The sequence below is a fragment of the Schistocerca nitens genome, chromosome 9 (assembly GCF_023898315.1).
Source record: "Schistocerca nitens isolate TAMUIC-IGC-003100 chromosome 9, iqSchNite1.1, whole genome shotgun sequence".
In the NCBI taxonomy this organism is placed as follows: domain Eukaryota; kingdom Metazoa; phylum Arthropoda; class Insecta; order Orthoptera; family Acrididae; genus Schistocerca; species Schistocerca nitens.
Window position 1 is genome coordinate 467,460,193 of NC_064622.1, and position 16,738 is coordinate 467,476,930.

The window sequence follows — 16,738 nt, forward strand, 5'->3', positions numbered from 1 at the left end:
CACCTAGGCTTCTTTGCGTCAACGTGAGAGTGTTTGTTTCCAGTTATTACTAATTACAGTTTTACTAGTTGCACTCGAGACTGAAAGCGATGTTTGTGTAGTATGACTTGGGCGCTTTGGGAGTGAGTAAGCGGGATCGTGGCGGCGGACAGAGTTCAGCGTTGGCGCCAGATTCGGCCGTGAAGTTGCGTGGAGGAGAAGTATTTCTCGACGCATACACACGTAGTGGATACTTGAGGTATGTCCGGTATGGTCTAGTGGCTAGGATACCTGGCTTTCACCCAGGAGGCCCGGCTTCGATTCCCGGTACCGGAATGTGAATTTTCTGGGCTGGGATGAGAAAACCTGTCACGGCCGTTTTTCGTCTTCGTGGTGTTGCTGCTCTGGGTTCCAAGTATAAGTTGAGAGAAAGTCAAGAAAAAGAGATACATGCTCACGTGAATGGCGGGGCCGCTTTGAAGGAAGAGGAGATGGTTTTGCGGTTTTGGACTGCTGATGCGACAGTGTTGCGTGGCCCGTTAGCTCAGTGGGCTATAGCGTCGTGCTAGTAACACGGTCATGGGTTCGATCCCTCCACAGGCCATTCCATTTTCTTCGCTAACAGGAAATGCAGTCTTCTGCGAGACTCTGCCAGGCAGATTCCAAAATTACCTGCACATCGAGCTACAAGTCTGAACGTTTCACTCAGTTGTCGTCAACGGCCGGCTCCCTTTCGATTAATGAAGTTAAGCAGAGGTGGGCGTGGTTAGTGATTTGATGGGTGATAGGCGGGAACTCTGCGTGCTATTGGACCTTTCCACTTTCACCCCCACCCTCCCCCTTTTGTGTTACAGTGTTGTTGTGCTATGGTGCCTCCCTCAGCAATTTAAATTACGTTAACGAACATATGATCCAAAATTTAAAGAGGTTGTTTGCAAAAAGAGCGAAAGTTAAGTGCCAGAACGACTTTGGCAATAACACAACCGTACGAATCCACAGATAATTTCTCAAATATCGTAGATAACACCATAGCGAAGCAGTGAGATTTCCGAAATTTGTAAATGAAAATTTAGCTTTTCGTATTGAAAAGGAAAGGTACTCTTGATTACCTTATTTCTCGCAGCCGATTGTCGTACTTCGCCTGTCATATCGGCCCCACTGCCGAGCGGCAGCGAGCGGCAGTCGAGCAAAGTCGGGCCAAGTCGACACACGATGAAGTGAAATCAACTGAAGGACCCGCCCACGTAGCTGGAACGAGGCGAGAGACGAGCAGATATTACTTGGTGCGCGACACTTGGCAATTTCGAGGATCGCATGGTGTTGAACACACACTATTGCGCTACGCAAAAATGACAATGCTCCTGCGGGGGCCGGGAATCGAACCCGGATCAACTGCTTGGGAAGCAACCATGCTGACCGTTACACCACCACCGCACTGCGCTGCAGGCTTCCTGTGTCGTGATCCGTTGCCGCCCCTGCTGCCACCAGAGGCCGAAGCGAATCTGCTGCAGGCGCCCTGCCCGCCAGCACATCCGAACGCTTTGCCACGCTGCTTCCAGGGCGAGGCACCGTAACTAGACGCAGGATTGACTTCCGCTGAGAAGTCCACCGTTTCGTGTTCGGCATGGTGGGAAAAGAATTCTGAAATTAGAACTACTTAGTGAGGCTGGCGGTGGGAGTATTCCTGTGTGCCTCCCTGGCGCAGTGGGCAGCGCGTGGCCTCTTCTTAAGGGCGTACGTTCGATCCTCACCTCAGCCATCTCATTTTCTCTCCACGACGGTGAAACGCACAGCATAGCTTTTGCGAGGTAAGGACGTATTTGCCGTTTATTAACACCTAGGCTTCTTTGCGTCAACGTGAGAGTGTTTGTTTCCAGTTATTACTAATTACAGTTTTACTAGTTGCACTCGAGACTGAAAGCGATGTTTGTGTAGTATGACTTGGGCGCTTTGGGAGTGAGTAAGCGGGATCGTGGCGGCGGACAGAGTTCAGCGTTGGCGCCAGATTCGGCCGTGAAGTTGCGTGGAGGAGAAGTATTTCTCGACGCATACACACGTAGTGGATACTTGAGGTATGTCCGGTATGGTCTAGTGGCTAGGATACCTGGCTTTCACCCAGGAGGCCCGGCTTCGATTCCCGGTACCGGAATGTGAATTTTCTGGGCTGGGATGAGAAAACCTGTCACGGCCGTTTTTCGTCTTCGTGGTGTTGCTGCTCTGGGTTCCAAGTATAAGTTGAGAGAAAGTCAAGAAAAAGAGATACATGCTCACGTGAATGGCGGGGCCGCTTTGAAGGAAGAGGAGATGGTTTTGCGGTTTTGGACTGCTGATGCGACAGTGTTGCGTGGCCCGTTAGCTCAGTGGGCTATAGCGTCGTGCTAGTAACACGGTCATGGGTTCGATCCCTCCACAGGCCATTCCATTTTCTTCGCTAACAGGAAATGCAGTCTTCTGCGAGACTCTGCCAGGCAGATTCCAAAATTACCTGCACATCGAGCTACAAGTCTGAACGTTTCACTCAGTTGTCGTCAACGGCCGGCTCCCTTTCGATTAATGAAGTTAAGCAGAGGTGGGCGTGGTTAGTGATTTGATGGGTGATAGGCGGGAACTCTGCGTGCTATTGGACCTTTCCACTTTCACCCCCACCCTCCCCCTTTTGTGTTACAGTGTTGTTGTGCTATGGTGCCTCCCTCAGCAATTTAAATTACGTTAACGAACATATGATCCAAAATTTAAAGAGGTTGTTTGCAAAAAGAGCGAAAGTTAAGTGCCAGAACGACTTTGGCAATAACACAACCGTACGAATCCACAGATAATTTCTCAAATATCGTAGATAACACCATAGCGAAGCAGTGAGATTTCCGAAATTTGTAAATGAAAATTTAGCTTTTCGTATTGAAAAGGAAAGGTACTCTTGATTACCTTATTTCTCGCAGCCGATTGTCGTACTTCGCCTGTCATATCGGCCCCACTGCCGAGCGGCAGCGAGCGGCAGTCGAGCGGCAGTCGGGCCAAGTCGACACACGATGAAGTGAAATCAACTGAAGGACCCGCCCACGTAGCTGGAACGAGGCGAGAGACGAGCAGATATTACTTGGTGCGCGACACTTGGCAATTTCGAGGATCGCATGGTGTTGAACACACACTATTGCGCTACGCAAAAATGACAATGCTCCTGCGGTGGCCGGGAATCGAACCCGGATCAACTGCTTGGGAAGCAACCATGCTGACCGTTACACCACCACCGCACTGCGCTGCAGGCTTCCTGTGTCGTGATCCGTTGCCGCCCCTGCTGCCACCAGAGGCCGAAGCGAATCTGCTGCAGGCGCCCTGCCCGCCAGCACATCCGAACGCTTTGCCACGCTGCTTCCAGGGCGAGGCACCGTAACTAGACGCAGGATTGACTTCCGCTGAGAAGTCCACCGTTTCGTGTTCGGCATGGTGGGAAAAGAATTCTGAAATTAGAACTACTTAGTGAGGCTGGCGGTGGCGAGTATTCCTGTGTGCCTCCCTGGCGCAGTGGGCAGCGCGTGGCCTCTTCTTAAGGGCGTACGTTCGATCCTCACCTCAGCCATCTCATTTTCTCTCCACGACGGTGAAACGCACAGCATAGCTTTTGCGAGGTAAGGCCGTATTTGCCGTTTATTACCACCTAGGCTTCTTTGCGTCAACGTGAGAGTGTTTGTTTCCAGTTATTACTAATTACAGTTTTACTAGTTGCACTCGAGACTGAAAGCGATGTTTGTGTAGTATGACTTGGGCGCTTTGGGAGTGAGTAAGCGGGATCGTGGCGGCGGACAGAGTTCAGCGTTGGCGCCAGATTCGGCCGTGAAGTTGCGTGGAGGAGAAGTATTTCTCGACGCATACACACGTAGTGGATACTTGAGGTATGTCCGGTATGGTCTAGTGGCTAGGATACCTGGCTTTCACCCAGGAGGCCCGGCTTCGATTCCCGGTACCGGAATGTGAATTTTCTGGGCTGGGATGAGAAAACCTGTCACGGCCGTTTTTCGTCTTCGTGGTGTTGCTGCTCTGGGTTCCAAGTATAAGTTGAGAGAAAGTCAAGAAAAAGAGATACATGCTCACGTGAATGGCGGGGCCGCTTTGAAGGAAGAGGAGATGGTTTTGCGGTTTTGGACTGCTGATGCGACAGTGTTGCGTGGCCCGTTAGCTCAGTGGGCTATAGCGTCGTGCTAGTAACACGGTCATGGGTTCGATCCCTCCACAGGCCATTCCATTTTCTTCGCTAACAGGAAATGCAGTCTTCTGCGAGACTCTGCCAGGCAGATTCCAAAATTACCTGCACATCGAGCTACAAGTCTGAACGTTTCACTCAGTTGTCGTCAACGGCCGGCTCCCTTTCGATTAATGAAGTTAAGCAGAGGTGGGCGTGGTTAGTGATTTGATGGGTGATAGGCGGGAACTCTGCGTGCTATTGGACCTTTCCACTTTCACCCCCACCCTCCCCCTTTTGTGTTACAGTGTTGTTGTGCTATGGTGCCTCCCTCAGCAATTTAAATTACGTTAACGAACATATGATCCAAAATTTAAAGAGGTTGTTTGCAAAAAGAGCGAAAGTTAAGTGCCAGAACGACTTTGGCAATAACACAACCGTACGAATCCACAGATAATTTCTCAAATATCGTAGATAACACCATAGCGAAGCAGTGAGATTTCCGAAATTTGTAAATGAAAATTTTGCTTTTCGTATTGAAAAGGAAAGGTACTCTTGATTACCTTATTTCTCGCAGCCGATTGTCGTACTTCGCCTGTCATATCGGCCCCACTGCCGAGCGGCAGCGAGCGGCAGTCGAGCAAAGTCGGGCCAAGTCGACACACGATGAAGTGAAATCAACTGAAGGACCCGCCCACGTAGCTGGAACGAGGCGAGAGACGAGCAGATATTACTTGGTGCGCGACACTTGGCAATTTCGAGGATCGCATGGTGTTGAACACACACTATTGCGCTACGCAAAAATGACAATGCTCCTGCGGGGGCCGGGAATCGAACCCGGATCAACTGCTTGGGAAGCAACCATGCTGACCGTTACACCACCACCGCACTGCGCTGCAGGCTTCCTGTGTCGTGATCCGTTGCCGCCCCTGCTGCCACCAGAGGCCGAAGCGAATCTGCTGCAGGCGCCCTGCCCGCCAGCACATCCGAACGCTTTGCCACGCTGCTTCCAGGGCGAGGCACCGTAACTAGACGCAGGATTGACTTCCGCTGAGAAGTCCACCGTTTCGTGTTCGGCATGGTGGGAAAAGAATTCTGAAATTAGAACTACTTAGTGAGGCTGGCGGTGGCGAGTATTCCTGTGTGCCTCCCTGGCGCAGTGGGCAGCGCGTGGCCTCTTCTTAAGGGCGTACGTTCGATCCTCACCTCAGCCATCTCATTTTCTCTCCACGACGGTGAAACGCACAGCATAGCTTTTGCGAGGTAAGGCCGTATTTGCCGTTTATTACCACCTAGGCTTCTTTGCGTCAACGTGAGAGTGTTTGTTTCCAGTTATTACTAATTACAGTTTTACTAGTTGCACTCGAGACTGAAAGCGATGTTTGTGTAGTATGACTTGGGCGCTTTGGGAGTGAGTAAGCGGGATCGTGGCGGCGGACAGAGTTCAGCGTTGGCGCCAGATTCGGCCGTGAAGTTGCGTGGAGGAGAAGTATTTCTCGACGCATACACACGTAGTGGATACTTGAGGTATGTCCGGTATGGTCTAGTGGCTAGGATACCTGGCTTTCACCCAGGAGGCCCGGCTTCGATTCCCGGTACCGGAATGTGAATTTTCTGGGCTGGGATGAGAAAACCTGTCACGGCCGTTTTTCGTCTTCGTGGTGTTGCTGCTCTGGGTTCCAAGTATAAGTTGAGAGAAAGTCAAGAAAAAGAGATACATGCTCACGTGAATGGCGGGGCCGCTTTGAAGGAAGAGGAGATGGTTTTGCGGTTTTGGACTGCTGATGCGACAGTGTTGCGTGGCCCGTTAGCTCAGTGGGCTATAGCGTCGTGCTAGTAACACGGTCATGGGTTCGATCCCTCCACAGGCCATTCCATTTTCTTCGCTAACAGGAAATGCAGTCTTCTGCGAGACTCTGCCAGGCAGATTCCAAAATTACCTGCACATCGAGCTACAAGTCTGAACGTTTCACTCAGTTGTCGTCAACGGCCGGCTCCCTTTCGATTAATGAAGTTAAGCAGAGGTGGGCGTGGTTAGTGATTTGATGGGTGATAGGCGGGAACTCTGCGTGCTATTGGACCTTTCCACTTTCACCCCCACCCTCCCCCTTTTGTGTTACAGTGTTGTTGTGCTATGGTGCCTCCCTCAGCAATTTAAATTACGTTAACGAACATATGATCCAAAATTTAAAGAGGTTGTTTGCATAAAGAGCGAAAGTTAAGTGCCAGAACGACTTTGGCAATAACACAACCGTACGAATCCACAGATAATTTCTCAAATATCGTAGATAACACCATAGCGAAGCAGTGAGATTTCCGAAATTTGTAAATGAAAATTTTGCTTTTCGTATTGAAAAGGAAAGGTACTCTTGATTACCTTATTTCTCGCAGCCGATTGTCGTACTTCGCCTGTCATATCGGCCCCACTGCCGAGCGGCAGCGAGCGGCAGTCGAGCAAAGTCGGGCCAAGTCGACACACGATGAAGTGAAATCAACTGAAGGACCCGCCCACGTAGCTGGAACGAGGCGAGAGACGAGCAGATATTACTTGGTGCGCGACACTTGGCAATTTCGAGGATCGCATGGTGTTGAACACACACTATTGCGCTACGCAAAAATGACAATGCTCCTGCGGGGGCCGGGAATCGAACCCGGATCAACTGCTTGGGAAGCAACCATGCTGACCGTTACACCACCACCGCACTGCGCTGCAGGCTTCCTGTGTCGTGATCCGTTGCCGCCCCTGCTGCCACCAGAGGCCGAAGCGAATCTGCTGCAGGCGCCCTGCCCGCCAGCACATCCGAACGCTTTGCCACGCTGCTTCCAGGGCGAGGCACCGTAACTAGACGCAGGATTGACTTCCGCTGAGAAGTCCACCGTTTCGTGTTCGGCATGGTGGGAAAAGAATTCTGAAATTAGAACTACTTAGTGAGGCTGGCGGTGGCGAGTATTCCTGTGTGCCTCCCTGGCGCAGTGGGCAGCGCGTGGCCTCTTCTTAAGGGCGTACGTTCGATCCTCACCTCAGCCATCTCATTTTCTCTCCACGACGGTGAAACGCACAGCATAGCTTTTGCGAGGTAAGGCCGTATTTGCCGTTTATTACCACCTAGGCTTCTTTGCGTCAACGTGAGAGTGTTTGTTTCCAGTTATTACTAATTACAGTTTTACTAGTTGCACTCGAGACTGAAAGCGATGTTTGTGTAGTATGACTTGGGCGCTTTGGGAGTGAGTAAGCGGGATCGTGGCGGCGGACAGAGTTCAGCGTTGGCGCCAGATTCGGCCGTGAAGTTGCGTGGAGGAGAAGTATTTCTCGACGCATACACACGTAGTGGATACTTGAGGTATGTCCGGTATGGTCTAGTGGCTAGGATACCTGGCTTTCACCCAGGAGGCCCGGCTTCGATTCCCGGTACCGGAATGTGAATTTTCTGGGCTGGGATGAGAAAACCTGTCACGGCCGTTTTTCGTCTTCGTGGTGTTGCTGCTCTGGGTTCCAAGTATAAGTTGAGAGAAAGTCAAGAAAAAGAGATACATGCTCACGTGAATGGCGGGGCCGCTTTGAAGGAAGAGGAGATGGTTTTGCGGTTTTGGACTGCTGATGCGACAGTGTTGCGTGGCCCGTTAGCTCAGTGGGCTATAGCGTCGTGCTAGTAACACGGTCATGGGTTCGATCCCTCCACAGGCCATTCCATTTTCTTCGCTAACAGGAAATGCAGTCTTCTGCGAGACTCTGCCAGGCAGATTCCAAAATTACCTGCACATCGAGCTACAAGTCTGAACGTTTCACTCAGTTGTCGTCAACGGCCGGCTCCCTTTCGATTAATGAAGTTAAGCAGAGGTGGGCGTGGTTAGTGATTTGATGGGTGATAGGCGGGAACTCTGCGTGCTATTGGACCTTTCCACTTTCACCCCCACCCTCCCCCTTTTGTGTTACAGTGTTGTTGTGCTATGGTGCCTCCCTCAGCAATTTAAATTACGTTAACGAACATATGATCCAAAATTTAAAGAGGTTGTTTGCAAAAAGAGCGAAAGTTAAGTGCCAGAACGACTTTGGCAATAACACAACCGTACGAATCCACAGATAATTTCTCAAATATCGTAGATAACACCATAGCGAAGCAGTGAGATTTCCGAAATTTGTAAATGAAAATTTTGCTTTTCGTATTGAAAAGGAAAGGTACTCTTGATTACCTTATTTCTCGCAGCCGATTGTCGTACTTCGCCTGTCATATCGGCCCCACTGCCGAGCGGCAGCGAGCGGCAGTCGAGCAAAGTCGGGCCAAGTCGACACACGATGAAGTGAAATCAACTGAAGGACCCGCCCACGTAGCTGGAACGAGGCGAGAGACGAGCAGATATTACTTGGTGCGCGACACTTGGCAATTTCGAGGATCGCATGGTGTTGAACACACACTATTGCGCTACGCAAAAATGACAATGCTCCTGCGGGGGCCGGGAATCGAACCCGGATCAACTGCTTGGGAAGCAACCATGCTGACCGTTACACCACCACCGCACTGCGCTGCAGGCTTCCTGTGTCGTGATCCGTTGCCGCCCCTGCTGCCACCAGAGGCCGAAGCGAATCTGCTGCAGGCGCCCTGCCCGCCAGCACATCCGAACGCTTTGCCACGCTGCTTCCAGGGCGAGGCACCGTAACTAGACGCAGGATTGACTTCCGCTGAGAAGTCCACCGTTTCGTGTTCGGCATGGTGGGAAAAGAATTCTGAAATTAGAACTACTTAGTGAGGCTGGCGGTGGCGAGTATTCCTGTGTGCCTCCCTGGCGCAGTGGGCAGCGCGTGGCCTCTTCTTAAGGGCGTACGTTCGATCCTCACCTCAGCCATCTCATTTTCTCTCCACGACGGTGAAACGCACAGCATAGCTTTTGCGAGGTAAGGCCGTATTTGCCGTTTATTACCACCTAGGCTTCTTTGCGTCAACGTGAGAGTGTTTGTTTCCAGTTATTACTAATTACAGTTTTACTAGTTGCACTCGAGACTGAAAGCGATGTTTGTGTAGTATGACTTGGGCGCTTTGGGAGTGAGTAAGCGGGATCGTGGCGGCGGACAGAGTTCAGCGTTGGCGCCAGATTCGGCCGTGAAGTTGCGTGGAGGAGAAGTATTTCTCGACGCATACACACGTAGTGGATACTTGAGGTATGTCCGGTATGGTCTAGTGGCTAGGATACCTGGCTTTCACCCAGGAGGCCCGGCTTCGATTCCCGGTACCGGAATGTGAATTTTCTGGGCTGGGATGAGAAAACCTGTCACGGCCGTTTTTCGTCTTCGTGGTGTTGCTGCTCTGGGTTCCAAGTATAAGTTGAGAGAAAGTCAAGAAAAAGAGATACATGCTCACGTGAATGGCGGGGCCGCTTTGAAGGAAGAGGAGATGGTTTTGCGGTTTTGGACTGCTGATGCGACAGTGTTGCGTGGCCCGTTAGCTCAGTGGGCTATAGCGTCGTGCTAGTAACACGGTCATGGGTTCGATCCCTCCACAGGCCATTCCATTTTCTTCGCTAACAGGAAATGCAGTCTTCTGCGAGACTCTGCCAGGCAGATTCCAAAATTACCTGCACATCGAGCTACAAGTCTGAACGTTTCACTCAGTTGTCGTCAACGGCCGGCTCCCTTTCGATTAATGAAGTTAAGCAGAGGTGGGCGTGGTTAGTGATTTGATGGGTGATAGGCGGGAACTCTGCGTGCTATTGGACCTTTCCACTTTCACCCCCACCCTCCCCCTTTTGTGTTACAGTGTTGTTGTGCTATGGTGCCTCCCTCAGCAATTTAAATTACGTTAACGAACATATGATCCAAAATTTAAAGAGGTTGTTTGCAAAAAGAGCGAAAGTTAAGTGCCAGAACGACTTTGGCAATAACACAACCGTACGAATCCACAGATAATTTCTCAAATATCGTAGATAACACCATAGCGAAGCAGTGAGATTTCCGAAATTTGTAAATGAAAATTTTGCTTTTCGTATTGAAAAGGAAAGGTACTCTTGATTACCTTATTTCTCGCAGCCGATTGTCGTACTTCGCCTGTCATATCGGCCCCACTGCCGAGCGGCAGCGAGCGGCAGTCGAGCAAAGTCGGGCCAAGTCGACACACGATGAAGTGAAATCAACTGAAGGACCCGCCCACGTAGCTGGAACGAGGCGAGAGACGAGCAGATATTACTTGGTGCGCGACACTTGGCAATTTCGAGGATCGCATGGTGTTGAACACACACTATTGCGCTACGCAAAAATGACAATGCTCCTGCGGGGGCCGGGAATCGAACCCGGATCAACTGCTTGGGAAGCAACCATGCTGACCGTTACACCACCACCGCACTGCGCTGCAGGCTTCCTGTGTCGTGATCCGTTGCCGCCCCTGCTGCCACCAGAGGCCGAAGCGAATCTGCTGCAGGCGCCCTGTCCGCCAGCACATCCGAACGCTTTGCCACGCTGCTTCCAGGGCGAGGCACCGTAACTAGACGCAGGATTGACTTCCGCTGAGAAGTCCACCGTTTCGTGTTCGGCATGGTGGGAAAAGAATTCTGAAATTAGAACTACTTAGTGAGGCTGGCGGTGGCGAGTATTCCTGTGTGCCTCCCTGGCGCAGTGGGCAGCGCGTGGCCTCTTCTTAAGGGCGTACGTTCGATCCTCACCTCAGCCATCTCATTTTCTCTCCACGACGGTGAAACGCACAGCATAGCTTTTGCGAGGTAAGGCCGTATTTGCCGTTTATTACCACCTAGGCTTCTTTGCGTCAACGTGAGAGTGTTTGTTTCCAGTTATTACTAATTACAGTTTTACTAGTTGCACTCGAGACTGAAAGCGATGTTTGTGTAGTATGACTTGGGCGCTTTGGGAGTGAGTAAGCGGGATCGTGGCGGCGGACAGAGTTCAGCGTTGGCGCCAGATTCGGCCGTGAAGTTGCGTGGAGGAGAAGTATTTCTCGACGCATACACACGTAGTGGATACTTGAGGTATGTCCGGTATGGTCTAGTGGCTAGGATACCTGGCTTTCACCCAGGAGGCCCGGCTTCGATTCCCGGTACCGGAATGTGAATTTTCTGGGCTGGGATGAGAAAACCTGTCACGGCCGTTTTTCGTCTTCGTGGTGTTGCTGCTCTGGGTTCCAAGTATAAGTTGAGAGAAAGTCAAGAAAAAGAGATACATGCTCACGTGAATGGCGGGGCCGCTTTGAAGGAAGAGGAGATGGTTTTGCGGTTTTGGACTGCTGATGCGACAGTGTTGCGTGGCCCGTTAGCTCAGTGGGCTATAGCGTCGTGCTAGTAACACGGTCATGGGTTCGATCCCTCCACAGGCCATTCCATTTTCTTCGCTAACAGGAAATGCAGTCTTCTGCGAGACTCTGCCAGGCAGATTCCAAAATTACCTGCACATCGAGCTACAAGTCTGAACGTTTCACTCAGTTGTCGTCAACGGCCGGCTCCCTTTCGATTAATGAAGTTAAGCAGAGGTGGGCGTGGTTAGTGATTTGATGGGTGATAGGCGGGAACTCTGCGTGCTATTGGACCTTTCCACTTTCACCCCCACCCTCCCCCTTTTGTGTTACAGTGTTGTTGTGCTATGGTGCCTCCCTCAGCAATTTAAATTACGTTAACGAACATATGATCCAAAATTTAAAGAGGTTGTTTGCAAAAAGAGCGAAAGTTAAGTGCCAGAACGACTTTGGCAATAACACAACCGTACGAATCCACAGATAATTTCTCAAATATCGTAGATAACACCATAGCGAAGCAGTGAGATTTCCGAAATTTGTAAATGAAAATTTTGCTTTTCGTATTGAAAAGGAAAGGTACTCTTGATTACCTTATTTCTCGCAGCCGATTGTCGTACTTCGCCTGTCATATCGGCCCCACTGCCGAGCGGCAGCGAGCGGCAGTCGAGCAAAGTCGGGCCAAGTCGACACACGATGAAGTGAAATCAACTGAAGGACCCGCCCACGTAGCTGGAACGAGGCGAGAGACGAGCAGATATTACTTGGTGCGCGACACTTGGCAATTTCGAGGATCGCATGGTGTTGAACACACACTATTGCGCTACGCAAAAATGACAATGCTCCTGCGGGGGCCGGGAATCGAACCCGGATCAACTGCTTGGGAAGCAACCATGCTGACCGTTACACCACCACCGCACTGCGCTGCAGGCTTCCTGTGTCGTGATCCGTTGCCGCCCCTGCTGCCACCAGAGGCCGAAGCGAATCTGCTGCAGGCGCCCTGCCCGCCAGCACATCCGAACGCTTTGCCACGCTGCTTCCAGGGCGAGGCACCGTAACTAGACGCAGGATTGACTTCCGCTGAGAAGTCCACCGTTTCGTGTTCGGCATGGTGGGAAAAGAATTCTGAAATTAGAACTACTTAGTGAGGCTGGCGGTGGCGAGTATTCCTGTGTGCCTCCCTGGCGCAGTGGGCAGCGCGTGGCCTCTTCTTAAGGGCGTACGTTCGATCCTCACCTCAGCCATCTCATTTTCTCTCCACGACGGTGAAACGCACAGCATAGCTTTTGCGAGGTAAGGCCGTATTTGCCGTTTATTACCACCTAGGCTTCTTTGCGTCAACGTGAGAGTGTTTGTTTCCAGTTATTACTAATTACAGTTTTACTAGTTGCACTCGAGACTGAAAGCGATGTTTGTGTAGTATGACTTGGGCGCTTTGGGAGTGAGTAAGCGGGATCGTGGCGGCGGACAGAGTTCAGCGTTGGCGCCAGATTCGGCCGTGAAGTTGCGTGGAGGAGAAGTATTTCTCGACGCATACACACGTAGTGGATACTTGAGGTATGTCCGGTATGGTCTAGTGGCTAGGATACCTGGCTTTCACCCAGGAGGCCCGGCTTCGATTCCCGGTACCGGAATGTGAATTTTCTGGGCTGGGATGAGAAAACCTGTCACGGCCGTTTTTCGTCTTCGTGGTGTTGCTGCTCTGGGTTCCAAGTATAAGTTGAGAGAAAGTCAAGAAAAAGAGATACATGCTCACGTGAATGGCGGGGCCGCTTTGAAGGAAGAGGAGATGGTTTTGCGGTTTTGGACTGCTGATGCGACAGTGTTGCGTGGCCCGTTAGCTCAGTGGGCTATAGCGTCGTGCTAGTAACACGGTCATGGGTTCGATCCCTCCACAGGCCATTCCATTTTCTTCGCTAACAGGAAATGCAGTCTTCTGCGAGACTCTGCCAGGCAGATTCCAAAATTACCTGCACATCGAGCTACAAGTCTGAACGTTTCACTCAGTTGTCGTCAACGGCCGGCTCCCTTTCGATTAATGAAGTTAAGCAGAGGTGGGCGTGGTTAGTGATTTGATGGGTGATAGGCGGGAACTCTGCGTGCTATTGGACCTTTCCACTTTCACCCCCACCCTCCCCCTTTTGTGTTACAGTGTTGTTGTGCTATGGTGCCTCCCTCAGCAATTTAAATTACGTTAACGAACATATGATCCAAAATTTAAAGAGGTTGTTTGCAAAAAGAGCGAAAGTTAAGTGCCAGAACGACTTTGGCAATAACACAACCGTACGAATCCACAGATAATTTCTCAAATATCGTAGATAACACCATAGCGAAGCAGTGAGATTTCCGAAATTTGTAAATGAAAATTTTGCTTTTCGTATTGAAAAGGAAAGGTACTCTTGATTACCTTATTTCTCGCAGCCGATTGTCGTACTTCGCCTGTCATATCGGCCCCACTGCCGAGCGGCAGCGAGCGGCAGTCGAGCAAAGTCGGGCCAAGTCGACACACGATGAAGTGAAATCAACTGAAGGACCCGCCCACGTAGCTGGAACGAGGCGAGAGACGAGCAGATATTACTTGGTGCGCGACACTTGGCAATTTCGAGGATCGCATGGTGTTGAACACACACTATTGCGCTACGCAAAAATGACAATGCTCCTGCGGGGGCCGGGAATCGAACCCGGATCAACTGCTTGGGAAGCAACCATGCTGACCGTTACACCACCACCGCACTGCGCTGCAGGCTTCCTGTGTCGTGATCCGTTGCCGCCCCTGCTGCCACCAGAGGCCGAAGCGAATCTGCTGCAGGCGCCCTGCCCGCCAGCACATCCGAACGCTTTGCCACGCTGCTTCCAGGGCGAGGCACCGTAACTAGACGCAGGATTGACTTCCGCTGAGAAGTCCACCGTTTCGTGTTCGGCATGGTGGGAAAAGAATTCTGAAATTAGAACTACTTAGTGAGGCTGGCGGTGGCGAGTATTCCTGTGTGCCTCCCTGGCGCAGTGGGCAGCGCGTGGCCTCTTCTTAAGGGCGTACGTTCGATCCTCACCTCAGCCATCTCATTTTCTCTCCACGACGGTGAAACGCACAGCATAGCTTTTGCGAGGTAAGGCCGTATTTGCCGTTTATTACCACCTAGGCTTCTTTGCGTCAACGTGAGAGTGTTTGTTTCCAGTTATTACTAATTACAGTTTTACTAGTTGCACTCGAGACTGAAAGCGATGTTTGTGTAGTATGACTTGGGCGCTTTGGGAGTGAGTAAGCGGGATCGTGGCGGCGGACAGAGTTCAGCGTTGGCGCCAGATTCGGCCGTGAAGTTGCGTGGAGGAGAAGTATTTCTCGACGCATACACACGTAGTGGATACTTGAGGTATGTCCGGTATGGTCTAGTGGCTAGGATACCTGGCTTTCACCCAGGAGGCCCGGCTTCGATTCCCGGTACCGGAATGTGAATTTTCTGGGCTGGGATGAGAAAACCTGTCACGGCCGTTTTTCGTCTTCGTGGTGTTGCTGCTCTGGGTTCCAAGTATAAGTTGAGAGAAAGTCAAGAAAAAGAGATACATGCTCACGTGAATGGCGGGGCCGCTTTGAAGGAAGAGGAGATGGTTTTGCGGTTTTGGACTGCTGATGCGACAGTGTTGCGTGGCCCGTTAGCTCAGTGGGCTATAGCGTCGTGCTAGTAACACGGTCATGGGTTCGATCCCTCCACAGGCCATTCCATTTTCTTCGCTAACAGGAAATGCAGTCTTCTGCGAGACTCTGCCAGGCAGATTCCAAAATTACCTGCACATCGAGCTACAAGTCTGAACGTTTCACTCAGTTGTCGTCAACGGCCGGCTCCCTTTCGATTAATGAAGTTAAGCAGAGGTGGGCGTGGTTAGTGATTTGATGGGTGATAGGCGGGAACTCTGCGTGCTATTGGACCTTTCCACTTTCACCCCCACCCTCCCCCTTTTGTGTTACAGTGTTGTTGTGCTATGGTGCCTCCCTCAGCAATTTAAATTACGTTAACGAACATATGATCCAAAATTTAAAGAGGTTGTTTGCAAAAAGAGCGAAAGTTAAGTGCCAGAACGACTTTGGCAATAACACAACCGTACGAATCCACAGATAATTTCTCAAATATCGTAGATAACACCATAGCGAAGCAGTGAGATTTCCGAAATTTGTAAATGAAAATTTTGCTTTTCGTATTGAAAAGGAAAGGTACTCTTGATTACCTTATTTCTCGCAGCCGATTGTCGTACTTCGCCTGTCATATCGGCCCCACTGCCGAGCGGCAGCGAGCGGCAGTCGAGCAAAGTCGGGCCAAGTCGACACACGATGAAGTGAAATCAACTGAAGGACCCGCCCACGTAGCTGGAACGAGGCGAGAGACGAGCAGATATTACTTGGTGCGCGACACTTGGCAATTTCGAGGATCGCATGGTGTTGAACACACACTATTGCGCTACGCAAAAATGACAATGCTCCTGCGGGGGCCGGGAATCGAACCCGGATCAACTGCTTGGGAAGCAACCATGCTGACCGTTACACCACCACCGCACTGCGCTGCAGGCTTCCTGTGTCGTGATCCGTTGCCGCCCCTGCTGCCACCAGAGGCCGAAGCGAATCTGCTGCAGGCGCCCTGCCCGCCAGCACATCCGAACGCTTTGCCACGCTGCTTCCAGGGCGAGGCACCGTAACTAGACGCAGGATTGACTTCCGCTGAGAAGTCCACCGTTTCGTGTTCGGCATGGTGGGAAAAGAATTCTGAAATTAGAACTACTTAGTGAGGCTGGCGGTGGCGAGTATTCCTGTGTGCCTCCCTGGCGCAGTGGGCAGCGCGTGGCCTCTTCTTAAGGGCGTACGTTCGATCCTCACCTCAGCCATCTCATTTTCTCTCCACGACGGTGAAACGCACAGCATAGCTTTTGCGAGGTAAGGCCGTATTTGCCGTTTATTACCACCTAGGCTTCTTTGCGTCAACGTGAGAGTGTTTGTTTCCAGTTATTACTAATTACAGTTTTACTAGTTGCACTCGAGACTGAAAGCGATGTTTGTGTAGTATGACTTGGGCGCTTTGGGAGTGAGTAAGCGGGATCGTGGCGGCGGACAGAGTTCAGCGTTGGCGCCAGATTCGGCCGTGAAGTTGCGTGGAGGAGAAGTATTTCTCGACGCATACACACGTAGTGGATACTTGAGGTATGTCCGGTATGGTCTAGTGGCTAGGATACCTGGCTTTCACCCAGGAGGCCCGGCTTCGATTCCCGGTACCGGAATGTGAATTTTCTGGGCTGGGATGAGAAAACCTGTCACGGCCGTTTTTCGTCTTCGTGGTGTTGCTGCTCTGGGTTCCAAGTATAAGTTGAGAGAAAG

General features: G+C 51.2%; 19 non-coding genes across 19 annotated transcripts; 10 read left to right on the forward strand and 9 right to left on the reverse strand.

The window, feature by feature from the left end:
• Positions 1-243: 243 nt before the first annotated feature.
• Trnae-uuc (transfer RNA glutamic acid (anticodon UUC)) lies at positions 244-315 on the forward strand. Its single transcript has one exon. It is a non-coding gene; the product is annotated as a tRNA-Glu (tRNA).
• Positions 316-1,341: 1,026 nt separating this feature from the next.
• Positions 1,342-1,413, reverse strand: Trnag-ccc (transfer RNA glycine (anticodon CCC)). The gene has a single exon. It is a non-coding gene; the product is annotated as a tRNA-Gly (tRNA).
• A 643-nt stretch (positions 1,414-2,056) lies between these two features.
• Positions 2,057-2,128, forward strand: Trnae-uuc (transfer RNA glutamic acid (anticodon UUC)). The gene has a single exon. It is a non-coding gene; the product is annotated as a tRNA-Glu (tRNA).
• A 1,027-nt stretch (positions 2,129-3,155) lies between these two features.
• Positions 3,156-3,227, reverse strand: Trnag-ccc (transfer RNA glycine (anticodon CCC)). Its single transcript has one exon. It is a non-coding gene; the product is annotated as a tRNA-Gly (tRNA).
• Positions 3,228-3,871: 644 nt separating this feature from the next.
• Trnae-uuc (transfer RNA glutamic acid (anticodon UUC)) lies at positions 3,872-3,943 on the forward strand. Its single transcript has one exon. It is a non-coding gene; the product is annotated as a tRNA-Glu (tRNA).
• A 1,026-nt stretch (positions 3,944-4,969) lies between these two features.
• On the reverse strand, positions 4,970-5,041 carry Trnag-ccc (transfer RNA glycine (anticodon CCC)). The gene has a single exon. It is a non-coding gene; the product is annotated as a tRNA-Gly (tRNA).
• Positions 5,042-5,685: 644 nt separating this feature from the next.
• On the forward strand, positions 5,686-5,757 carry Trnae-uuc (transfer RNA glutamic acid (anticodon UUC)). Its single transcript has one exon. It is a non-coding gene; the product is annotated as a tRNA-Glu (tRNA).
• A 1,026-nt stretch (positions 5,758-6,783) lies between these two features.
• On the reverse strand, positions 6,784-6,855 carry Trnag-ccc (transfer RNA glycine (anticodon CCC)). The gene has a single exon. It is a non-coding gene; the product is annotated as a tRNA-Gly (tRNA).
• Positions 6,856-7,499: 644 nt separating this feature from the next.
• On the forward strand, positions 7,500-7,571 carry Trnae-uuc (transfer RNA glutamic acid (anticodon UUC)). Its single transcript has one exon. It is a non-coding gene; the product is annotated as a tRNA-Glu (tRNA).
• A 1,026-nt stretch (positions 7,572-8,597) lies between these two features.
• Positions 8,598-8,669, reverse strand: Trnag-ccc (transfer RNA glycine (anticodon CCC)). The gene has a single exon. It is a non-coding gene; the product is annotated as a tRNA-Gly (tRNA).
• A 644-nt stretch (positions 8,670-9,313) lies between these two features.
• Trnae-uuc (transfer RNA glutamic acid (anticodon UUC)) lies at positions 9,314-9,385 on the forward strand. The gene has a single exon. It is a non-coding gene; the product is annotated as a tRNA-Glu (tRNA).
• A 1,026-nt stretch (positions 9,386-10,411) lies between these two features.
• Trnag-ccc (transfer RNA glycine (anticodon CCC)) lies at positions 10,412-10,483 on the reverse strand. Its single transcript has one exon. It is a non-coding gene; the product is annotated as a tRNA-Gly (tRNA).
• A 644-nt stretch (positions 10,484-11,127) lies between these two features.
• On the forward strand, positions 11,128-11,199 carry Trnae-uuc (transfer RNA glutamic acid (anticodon UUC)). Its single transcript has one exon. It is a non-coding gene; the product is annotated as a tRNA-Glu (tRNA).
• Positions 11,200-12,225: 1,026 nt separating this feature from the next.
• Positions 12,226-12,297, reverse strand: Trnag-ccc (transfer RNA glycine (anticodon CCC)). The gene has a single exon. It is a non-coding gene; the product is annotated as a tRNA-Gly (tRNA).
• Positions 12,298-12,941: 644 nt separating this feature from the next.
• Positions 12,942-13,013, forward strand: Trnae-uuc (transfer RNA glutamic acid (anticodon UUC)). Its single transcript has one exon. It is a non-coding gene; the product is annotated as a tRNA-Glu (tRNA).
• A 1,026-nt stretch (positions 13,014-14,039) lies between these two features.
• Trnag-ccc (transfer RNA glycine (anticodon CCC)) lies at positions 14,040-14,111 on the reverse strand. Its single transcript has one exon. It is a non-coding gene; the product is annotated as a tRNA-Gly (tRNA).
• Positions 14,112-14,755: 644 nt separating this feature from the next.
• On the forward strand, positions 14,756-14,827 carry Trnae-uuc (transfer RNA glutamic acid (anticodon UUC)). The gene has a single exon. It is a non-coding gene; the product is annotated as a tRNA-Glu (tRNA).
• A 1,026-nt stretch (positions 14,828-15,853) lies between these two features.
• On the reverse strand, positions 15,854-15,925 carry Trnag-ccc (transfer RNA glycine (anticodon CCC)). Its single transcript has one exon. It is a non-coding gene; the product is annotated as a tRNA-Gly (tRNA).
• Positions 15,926-16,569: 644 nt separating this feature from the next.
• On the forward strand, positions 16,570-16,641 carry Trnae-uuc (transfer RNA glutamic acid (anticodon UUC)). The gene has a single exon. It is a non-coding gene; the product is annotated as a tRNA-Glu (tRNA).
• The last annotated feature ends 97 nt before the right edge of the window (positions 16,642-16,738 follow it).